The 9,705-nt window shown below is 48.2% G+C and overlaps 1 long non-coding RNA gene across 1 annotated transcript; it reads right to left on the reverse strand.

Annotated features, from left to right (window-relative positions):
* Positions 1-492: 492 nt before the first annotated feature.
* LOC113986073 lies at positions 493-1,588 on the reverse strand. The gene is made up of 2 exons (XR_005565232.1): positions 1,450-1,588; positions 493-691 (listed from the first exon to the last, which is right to left on the reverse strand). It is a non-coding gene; the product is annotated as an uncharacterized LOC113986073 (long non-coding RNA).
* Positions 1,589-9,705: the final 8,117 nt, after the last annotated feature.

A 9,705-nucleotide genomic window follows, 5' to 3' on the forward strand; every position in this document is an offset into this window, starting at 1 on the left:
CCAGGATTTGGCCCCTTCCCTTTCCCAGCCCTGTGGGAGCCTTGAGCAGCTCCACGTGTGGAAGGAGCTGGACAATGGCACTGGATGGACCCCACTGTGCCCCTTGAGCTGAAATGGCCCTAAATTGGTCCCAGTAATTCTCTCTGCAATTTGAATTCTTAACGTGGTAAAAAACCACAGGGGGAGGGAAGAAAAGGGGCAGAAAGTTTTTTTATGTCGATAAAAATAATGATTTTTTTGAAGTGAGCTGTCTTTTTCATTATGGCCTACGTTTATTTTGAGGTGAGATTAATGAAATATTCAACCAGTGCTACCCTGGACATGAACTCATCCCTCAGTCATTCACACAACCTTTAATTGGACTGGAGAGGAAGTTATTGTTAATTCGTCCCTCAGATGATACTTTGGGTAAATTTATGTCCTCAAGAAGCCAGACCCTGAGAAACTCCAGAGTTCTTTTAAGATTTGTATCCTAATGTTTGAGAGCAGGTGTCAGAGGGTAAAGGTGGTTTATTCAGGCCAAAATTAATACACCCAAAGTGAACTGGTTTTGTTATTTTTACTGTATCCAAAGGGCATAACTGAGGTGTTTCTCCCCCTCCCAGCAGTGGTTTGGCTCCTCAGGTGACTCCTGTCTCACAGCTCCCACAGTGGAATTTGCAGGGACCTCTTGGATTCCTCTGGGCACGAGCTGGAAATACATGAAAAAAACAGCAACAGATCTTCCCTGGGAAGGCTGTTGTGGGTATTTTTGGTCCTTCTGGGGTCAGTAAGATCAGACAGGGCTCTGAGCAACCTGATGCAGTTGGAGATGTCCCTGCTCAGCACAGAGGGGTCCCTCCCCACCCAAACCCTCCTGCGGTTCCGAGGGCCCAAGAAGTGATTTATGAAAGGGCTCATCTCTGTGCTGTGTTAATGACAGAGACAAACACCCAGATGGATTTCCACCCATTTTTCACTTGTTGATAAAGAATAACTGTCTCAGGATCAGCACAGAGCTGCAGCTCCCACCTCCCCGTGCCTCCCAGTGACAGTTTCCCGATGGAGACGGGGACGTGCAAGGTGATAAATCCTGAGGAGATCTCGAGCCTGAGCTATTCATCTCTTCTTCTCCCCTGTTACATAATTGGTAATGATCATATTGATGCTCCTGAGGGTGCTTGAGAGGTGAGGGATTTAGGGGAGGGGAGGAAGGATCATCACACAACCCAGGATCATCACACCCAGGATCATCCCAGCCCAGGATCATCACACCCAGGATCATTTTATACTCATGTCTTTCTCTTCCCCCACCTTTGCTTGACGTTTTGTTGCAAAACTTGGGTCAAATGTATTTTTTTTCCTCTTCCTCCTCTAAAAATCCCTTTCCCAAACAGCCCATCTGTCTCTGTCACACCAGAAAAGAATTGCTGATGAAGAGTCACAGAGCCAGATCTTGATTTTGCTTACATTGGCTGAATCCATTAATTCATTCTCTTTTTTCTCTCTCCAAGAGTCCTGGTACCCTGCATTTATCTTTTGCTGGTATCTCCAGCAATCCTGCATGTCTGAGATGGGGTTTGAGGTCTGGTTCAGAGCGAGGGAGCAGAGGGATTTGGGAGAAGTTCTGTGAGTCACAGACAATTGATGTCTGCAGCTCTATGAAGTCATCAAGGCCCCTGTGACTGTGCTCAGCTCCCCTGTAAATCTTTTCAGGCTCCAATGAGGTCACTGAAATCGACTTCAATTGAATAATCAACTTTTAAATAAAACTGCTTCATGAATGATTTCAGTCACCATTTAAGCTTGCAGTGATAAAAGATTTATTGTCACGGTGCCAGTTCTTCCAGCAGTGATTTCCATTAGCAACAGGAGCACCATTTCTGATGCACACCAGGCAGAGCAAAAGGAATCCTGGGAAGGGAGAGGTCTGGGATTCATCTGATCTCCAAAACCTGCTGGTTGTGGCTCTGGCAGTGAGGAGGCTCAGCTGTGTGTGTGCCATATGTATCCAGCATAAAAAACCCCTCACCTTGTCTGGAAAACATATCCATGGATTAAATGGGTAGGACTTGAATCAAGAGTGGCTGGATTAAAGCAGCAATGCCTGGGAGGAGTGTGGCCAGTGAAGAAACTTCTTCATGCTGGGCCTTTCCAGTGGTTTGGGAAATCATTTTGGGGAGGAACCCCAGGCCCCATGAACTGCTCTTGTCTGCAGATTCTCTTTGCCTTGGGAGTCTTTAATCCTGAAGTATTTAAGGGAGAGGCAAGGTTCATTATTCTTAATAAATGGATATTTTCCTCTAGCTGACTTCCTTTAATATGCTAATTATCAAAAACAATAGGCTCTGAATTACCATTTCTATCAGCAGTTATTTTAAGCATTTAACTTTCTTGGGGTGGGTGGAGGGGAAAACAGTCAGCTGGTTGGTCTGGCTTTGATGGGACACTAATGAAAAGAATAATCCATTGGACAAAACCACCCTGGGCCTCTATGGAATGCAAAACTGGTTTATGACATGCAGAAAAAATATTCTCAATTGATTTATCCTACTCATTTCAGCATCTCTGCCTAGAAAGTTGTTACATCTGTTTAGAAATAAATCAATACCCCAAGTGATACATCCTTTGGACTGCAAACGAATTAAAGCATCTGTACAAAGAGGCTCTTGGCCTAGATATAAAGAAATAATAACCCTTGGTGTGGTTTAGACATGGCTGAATTCTGAATTTTGGCACCTGGGGGGGCCAGGGTTAGGTGGGGAAGTGGCTTTGCAGCCACTTGTGGAGCGCTGTGGGTTTGTTTAAGGCTGCAGTGCTTGCAGTTGGCTGCACAGGCACCATCACCTTCACTCAGTGTTTAACACCCAGGCACTGATTCCACCTGCTCACTGCATTTTTCCTTGGCTCCTCAGCCCCCTGTGCTGCAGCCTGTGCAGGGAACCAGCAGTGCAGGGTTTGCAGAGCTGTTCACTGCCATGGGTGTGTTTATGTGCTCCTTGTTCATCTGTTCAAGACAAACAGCCCCAGTGTGTGTGATCTCCCCAACAGAAGCAGCTCAGTAACCCTCCAGCCTCCCCTTCCCCCTTGCAGCCAGGTGAGTGTTATTATCTTTGTCAAATTGGGTGCATAATTAATAACCTTGTAGAGCAAGCAGAGCGCTGAGCGCCCGAATCATCAGGGTGATTTTAATACAAATGGCTTTGCTGGTGGCAGCCAGCGTGTTTAATGGGCTCAAACCAAATAATAACAGATGACTCCTGTTTTGTGTAAGGCCAAAATGTCACTCCCATCCTGAGAAAGCGATGCTTGACCTACTTACATCTTTATCTGCTGTGCCATGTCCGTGTCTCTTCATTTGTAGCCTGGCTTGCTCCGTGGAGCCTCCGACACATCCCGCAGCCCCTGCCTGTCACAGGCACTCACCCTGCCTTCCATCACTGCTCAGGGAGCCCATATCAATACGAGATTGTTGTTCCCTGCCTGTCAGTTCTGCCCTCCAACAAATCCTGTCGCTGCAGAGTGGCTGGAGGCTGCAGATGCCTGAAGATGTTCTTCCCTGCTCTGCACAGCACAGGGTGGGGGGAGCCTGGGACACTCTGGAGCTTTGGAGGGACCCTGCCAGCTCCACATCAGTTGATCACATCACTGTGAGCTCCACAGTGCTCACCCAGCTGCTCATCACCTCCCAGAATCCTGCCAGTTCTGCTCCCAGGAGCTGGAATCCTCTTGCCTGCTCTCCATGGAAACCTGGCTGTGCCTGGAGAGCCGAGCCCGGGTGAGGCTGGACCTGCCAGACGCCCTCCCTGCCAATGCCTCTGCCCAGGGGCAGGTTCCTGCTGCAGGGATTCGCCCCCAGCAAGGCCAAAGAGGGCTTGAGAGGGAGCAGGGTGAGTCCTTGGGTTGTCTGAACTCCCCTCTGGGAGTTCTGCTGGCGTTAGAAGGTTCTGTTGTGGTTCTTTTATCCCAAGTGTATTTTCCACCTTAGGGTGGAAAAAACGTCTTTCAGGTAAAACTCTGAAAGGGAAAATTCCATCCTGCCCTGCACCGAGGAAGTTCTGCTTCCCAGCTTTAAATTTGCCTGGATTTTGGGGAGACACTCATTTCCTTCCAGGAGCTTCTTTTTGCTCGTTCTGGAACGAGAAGTTCTTATTTCCCTGCCTGTGTCAGTGGCCTGGTGGGAATTCCAAAGGGACTTCGGTTTCCCACTGCAGGGTCCCATCAGCCCACCCAGCCAGAGGGTTGAATCACTCACAGAATTAAACTGCTCCACAGAAAAGGCTCCAGACACCCATAAAAAGGGTGCCTGGGGCTTCAGACAATGGTTGTAGTACACTCATGTGTGGGCTCTGTGAAGGGCTCCGTGTGGGGTTGTTGAGGCTGGAGCCTCTCCCAGGCTCCTCTGAACTCCCTCAGTGTGTTCTGTCCCAGGGCCTGTTAATCCAGAGCGTGGAAATGAGGGGAAGAGCTGATAAATCAAGATATGATAAGTGTAAGTGCATTTCTAATGAACACACATTGTGTAGAATAATGGCAGCATCACTGAGAACGGGAGATAATTTAATTAAAAAGACAAAAGAGGGCGAAAAAAAAGGGGAGGAAGGTCTCTTTTCTTGGTGGTTAATTATATGCAGTGTCTCACTGAAAGTAATACAGCATTACTCTGGGAAAGTGCAAGAATTGCCACCTTTCACCACACACACCTACTTTCTCTTTTCTCAGTCTCTCTGTCTCTGCTCTTTCAAAGAGGCAGTGGTTGAACCCTTCAATGAGTGTCTAAAGCTCCTGGGAGTTTCTGTGCTGAACCTGACCTGTAATCCCTCCTCATTTTTTGAGGCTGGTTTGCCAAAGTGCCCCAAGACCTCATTTGGAACGTGCCTCACTTGGAGGAAAAACCACCACTGGTGATTGTTTTGTTCCTCCTCATAATGCAAGTAAATGCTGCTGAATTGAGAGGGAGAACAGGAGATTCTGGGGCTCTGGGCTCCCTCCAGCCATGAAAAGCAGTTTGGTGGAAACAGAGGCGAAGTGTTTTGGCAAATCTGAGACAGGGATATTAAGACTCGTGCGTCAGACAGGGAAATAAAAAGGTTTGAGACGTGGATTTCAAAGTGTTGGAGACAAAGCCTCTGTATTTCCCCGTGTTAAGGGAAACCTGGGGCAGGCCAACGTGGTTCTAAAGTGAATCTATCACTTGTGTCCTAATGAAAGGAATATTCCAGCGATGATTTCGAGGTATTGGGCGACTCATTTGAGAGGATTTCCATCCATCATATTGACAGTGATGTTAATCAAATTGACTACCCTTCCCAAACCCCTGCTTTAGCTGAGCTATATTGCTTTGCTGCCTGAGGGGGGAACAGTTCTGCAATTAAAAAAAAAAAACAACAAAAAAACAACAAACCAGATCGAATGCTAATAAAGCAAACAAATGAAGATTTATGCATAATCCACCAAAGGACTGCAATAATTTAATTAAAGGTGTACAGGAGATTTTGGTGGAGAGAATCAGTGATAATAAATGAGAAGGCCTTTGTGGGCCAGCAGCAGGGAAGGGAGGGGAGGTGTTTTACACTCGAGTTTAGCCCTGCCCAAGCCACCACTTTGCTTAGGTTGTTCCCAGGCACACAACCCCCTGTTTCAGTTCTTTGCTGAAACTCAGCTAATTTTGGGTTAAATTTTATTTCTGAACATTTTAACCAGTTGGAAGTTTGTTCCAACTAAGCCCAGCAAGCAGGTTTAGCCCCTCTGTGTGAGGGAGTGACAGCTGAGCACTGGCTGCCAGGGCAAGGGCTGTCTGTCCTGAAATGCTGCATCATTTAGTTGATATTCCAGCCTCTAAACACCTTCATGGCATGGAAATGGGGGCTCTAATAATAACAGCAGTAAAACTAAGAAATTTAAAGTCTGTCTTACTGGGCTTTTATAATCACTTTGGGATCCTGTGGCCAGTCCTGGAGCAGGTCAAACCCCTCCCTGTTCCAGGCACCGACCCCTCCACTGAAGTCAATAATTAAGTTTTCACTTGCAGCCATTATGGAATTTGGCCCAGGATGGGGAAGGGAGGCAGGATGGTGCTGCCAGGGTGGGTTTGGTGGTGGCAGCAGCTGCCAGGGCAGGGAGCTGGCTCAGGGAAGCTGGGATGGCTCAGCTGATGGGCCCGAGGCAAAGGCAGTCGGAGGCAATAAAGAGGGAGCAGCTCTGGGGCAGTGGGGCCGTGGCAGCTCCATCCCCTGCACAGGTTGGGCTCTTCATGGCACATTTAAGGACCATGAAAATGCTGGTTGGGCCTGGCTCTGTGTGCAGAGCTCAGGGCTTTGTGCAGCAATGACATTCTCCAGGCAGCTCAGCCCGTGCCGCTGGAGAAACCTTTGGAAAAGCATCCCCGAGCTCTCCTGCAGGAGTGCTGCCGTGGAGGGGACTGTGGAGCTCCACGGACACACTTTGGGGTGTTCCCAGGCTGGATGTCTGTAGTGACAGGGTGTCTGGAAGCTAAAACCTGGATCTCTTTCAAGAAACATTTTGCTCCCTCAGCTTTTAGAGGAATTACATCCCAGGAGGATATTCTGCAGTCCTGTGGGGCTTCTTAGAGCAAACCAGCAGTGGGATCCTTTCCCTAAATCCCCTTCCCAGCTCTGGTTGGCCTTGGCCACTGCTTCTCTCCCAGGATAGTCACACCCAGTTTCTCCTCCAGCTCAAGATATGAGGGGTTTTTTTTTTTTTGTGGTTTTCTAAAATCCTTGTATTTCCAGAGGTTTATGTGCCTGTGCCCTTGGTGTTCCACATTCCCCTGAGGGAATTCCCTCACCATTCCACATCCCTCTGGCTGGCCAAGGCTGGGTTGAAGCTGAGAGCAAGTCAGCTGCTGTTTGGGGAGGGGGAGGAAGGGTGAAGCTGTTTTTCCCACTGGTCCCATAGTGACAGCAAATCACTTATCTGTTTATCTGTTGAGATACAGGTGTATTAAAAACTGGAGGGAGGAAGTTCTCCAGCCTTTAAACCCTTTCACACCACTTTGTGTTCCCTCTGTTAAGCTCTTGCTGTGTTAATGCCACCCTGGGCTGGGTAATATTTACAGCACCTAAATCAATGCTGAGGACAAAGAGAATATTGAAGGATCAACTCTACTTGTTTCAGATGCACTTTAATATTTTGATGGCCCGACCAGAGTCTGGGGGTAGAATGACAATGAGGAGCTGAGCAGTTTGATGATGGTCGGAGAGAACTTTATGGAAGTTGATAAATTCCATCTTGCAGGTTTCAATTTCTCATTCCCCACAGAGAGCTGGGGAGAACACAGTGATGCTGCCTTTCAAATTGGCTGGATCAGAGGGAACAGCAGCTAAAATCCATTACAACCCAATTACATCCATCAGCTGAAGCTGTGTGCACTCACTCGTGAACATCAGCATTTAATCCATAAAGAGGAACTAATGAGAAATTTGAAAATGGAATCCATGCATCAGTAGCTTTGGAGAGATTTTGCTGGGATTAATGAACTGCCAGAACATTGTCAACACGCTGCAAACCCATTCTCTCTGGGTTTGTTTACTGACCAAAGACAGATTAGATTGTGTTGGTCTCCCCATCCTTCAAGCCTGGCTTTTGTCTTATGGGCTGTTGCTTTTTCTCTGACGTTCTTGGTGCAGGAAGTGCCATTTTATCCACTTGAAGGATCAAACACTTGCTTCTTTTTCATCTTTCTCCCGTGGACATGTGGCTGGTTGAGCACCCACAGCCTCTCTGTGCCTCTGCACAGGTCTCTGCTCCAGAAGCCAAGAGCGTGTTCTGCAGCAAAGGGGAGTCAAGACAGCAGCAATTCCTCTTCAAACAGTGCTGTGCTGTGGGGAACTGGCTGGGAAATTGCTGCTGTTCATTTGTGGGTTCACCTCCCAGCTCCCTGTGTGAAAGGCTGTGCTGGCCACTGGATTGCTCTGATTCCCTGCAGCTTCCAGGAGGGGCTTGTCCAAAGGGTGGAGATGAAAACAGGAAAGCCAAGATCTCTAATGGGAGCTAAAAGGTGCAGGAATTGCAGAGATCTGGGGGGGCTGCCAGGTATGAGCAGGGCAGGAGACTGTCCCTCCCCAAGACTGTCCCTCCCCAAGGACAGCAGGAGCAGCTGCTGGCTCCTGGATGCCATACTGGGACATCCATCCCTGCCACTTGATGCCCCAGCACTGTAATTGGGTTTGTGGGGTGCTTAAAATGCATATTCATCTCCACGTGCCCTTTACCTGGAGGTGCCTCAGGAACACGTTGGTATTTCAGCCCCAGCCCACGGAAACTTCCCTGGGCTGTTCTGCACGTAGCTGCTTCTATCTGTTAAAAAATAAATCCCCTTTATATTCTGAGCCTTGTTCTCCCCTGCTACCCAAGTGGTCTTGTAAGGCTTGATGGCTTAATATTTATTTCTTATTTATTTTGATAGATCTCTGTCATATTCACCGGCTGGATAGAGTTGCTCTGCTTAACAGCAATATAGCAATATTTCCTCCCAGGAATCATTCCTCCCCACTTTAAGCAGCAGAGCTGATCTCCAAGCAGACAGGTCTGACAGGCAGCTCCTCGGAGATCCCCTTTCCAATTGCACTCCTGATGTGGATGTGACAGGGAGGAAGGATGGTGGGGAGGGGTGGGAGGATGGAGAGCTGGAGAGGGAACAGAACAGACCATCCAGTGTGAATTCTGCCTTCAGCAAGAGGTGATAAAGGATGGGGAAACACAGCAGGTGGAGAGGGGCAGAGAACTCGGGGCAGAGCAGCTGGGGCTGGAGGAGAGTGGGGTGAGGGGGGAAGTGTGAGTGACTCCCTCTGTGACCTGGAACATGGTGTGCCTTGGGTCTCTCTCAGCAAAAGCCAATATCTCTGCTCCCCCTTCAGCCTCTCTGACTCGAGCAGGTTGAGTCACACCCAAATACAGTCATTTTCCATCTCCTGATCTCTAAAACGTTTGCTCATCAAACGTGACCGACTCCTCTTTCAGAACAGACAGACCCTTAAACTGTTTAGGAACCTGCTCCTCTCCAATGTTCCATTTCAGGGCAATTCCAGCTCAGTAAATCAGGCCCCACTTGCTGGAACACCACCAACCACAACCCCCTGCAAGGTAAATGCGCTGGGACAAAGGGGAGGGGGAAGGTGGCTGTGAGTCAGGGGCAATGTTTTCACAGCTGCTTTGCACAATTGTAATTTGTGCTTTGCACAATTTCCTGCTCTCCCCCGGGGTTTTAAGCACGGAGGGTTTTTCCTTCCATTCATCCTTTTTTTTTTTTTTAATGTTTACCAAAATACAGAGTGGGAAAATCCTGCTTGTTCCAGAAGTGTCTGTAGCTGTGCTCTGGTAATTGGTGGCAATTCTCCTTTGGGAAGGGCTGGGGCAGGTACAGGGGCCTTTCTGCTGGAGTCCCCTGGTAAAGAGACTTTATAGAAAGGAAACAAACCCACTGGGAATCAATTCTTGTCCAATAATGCTTCTTAAGTTAAGGGTTTTCCATATAACCATTCCCACCCACTGGCATCCAGCTCATCACTCAGTGCCAGAAATCACCTGCTGGGCTCCAGGAGAAATCCTGGGAATGGCCAGGGCTGAGTTCTCCCCTAAATGTTCCTTGTCTTTAAAAGGACAATATTCTTTATCGTTCCTCATTGACTTTAACTAACTTTGCCAAATAAAAGGGCGGAATCTTGTAGCAAAAATCAATGTGCTTGGCCCAGCACCCCCTGGTTT

Source organism: Pipra filicauda, unplaced genomic scaffold (genome assembly GCF_003945595.2).
Source record: "Pipra filicauda isolate LSUMZ 115617 unplaced genomic scaffold, ASM394559v2 scaffold446_size559374_pilon, whole genome shotgun sequence".
NCBI lineage: Eukaryota > Metazoa > Chordata > Aves > Passeriformes > Pipridae > Pipra > Pipra filicauda.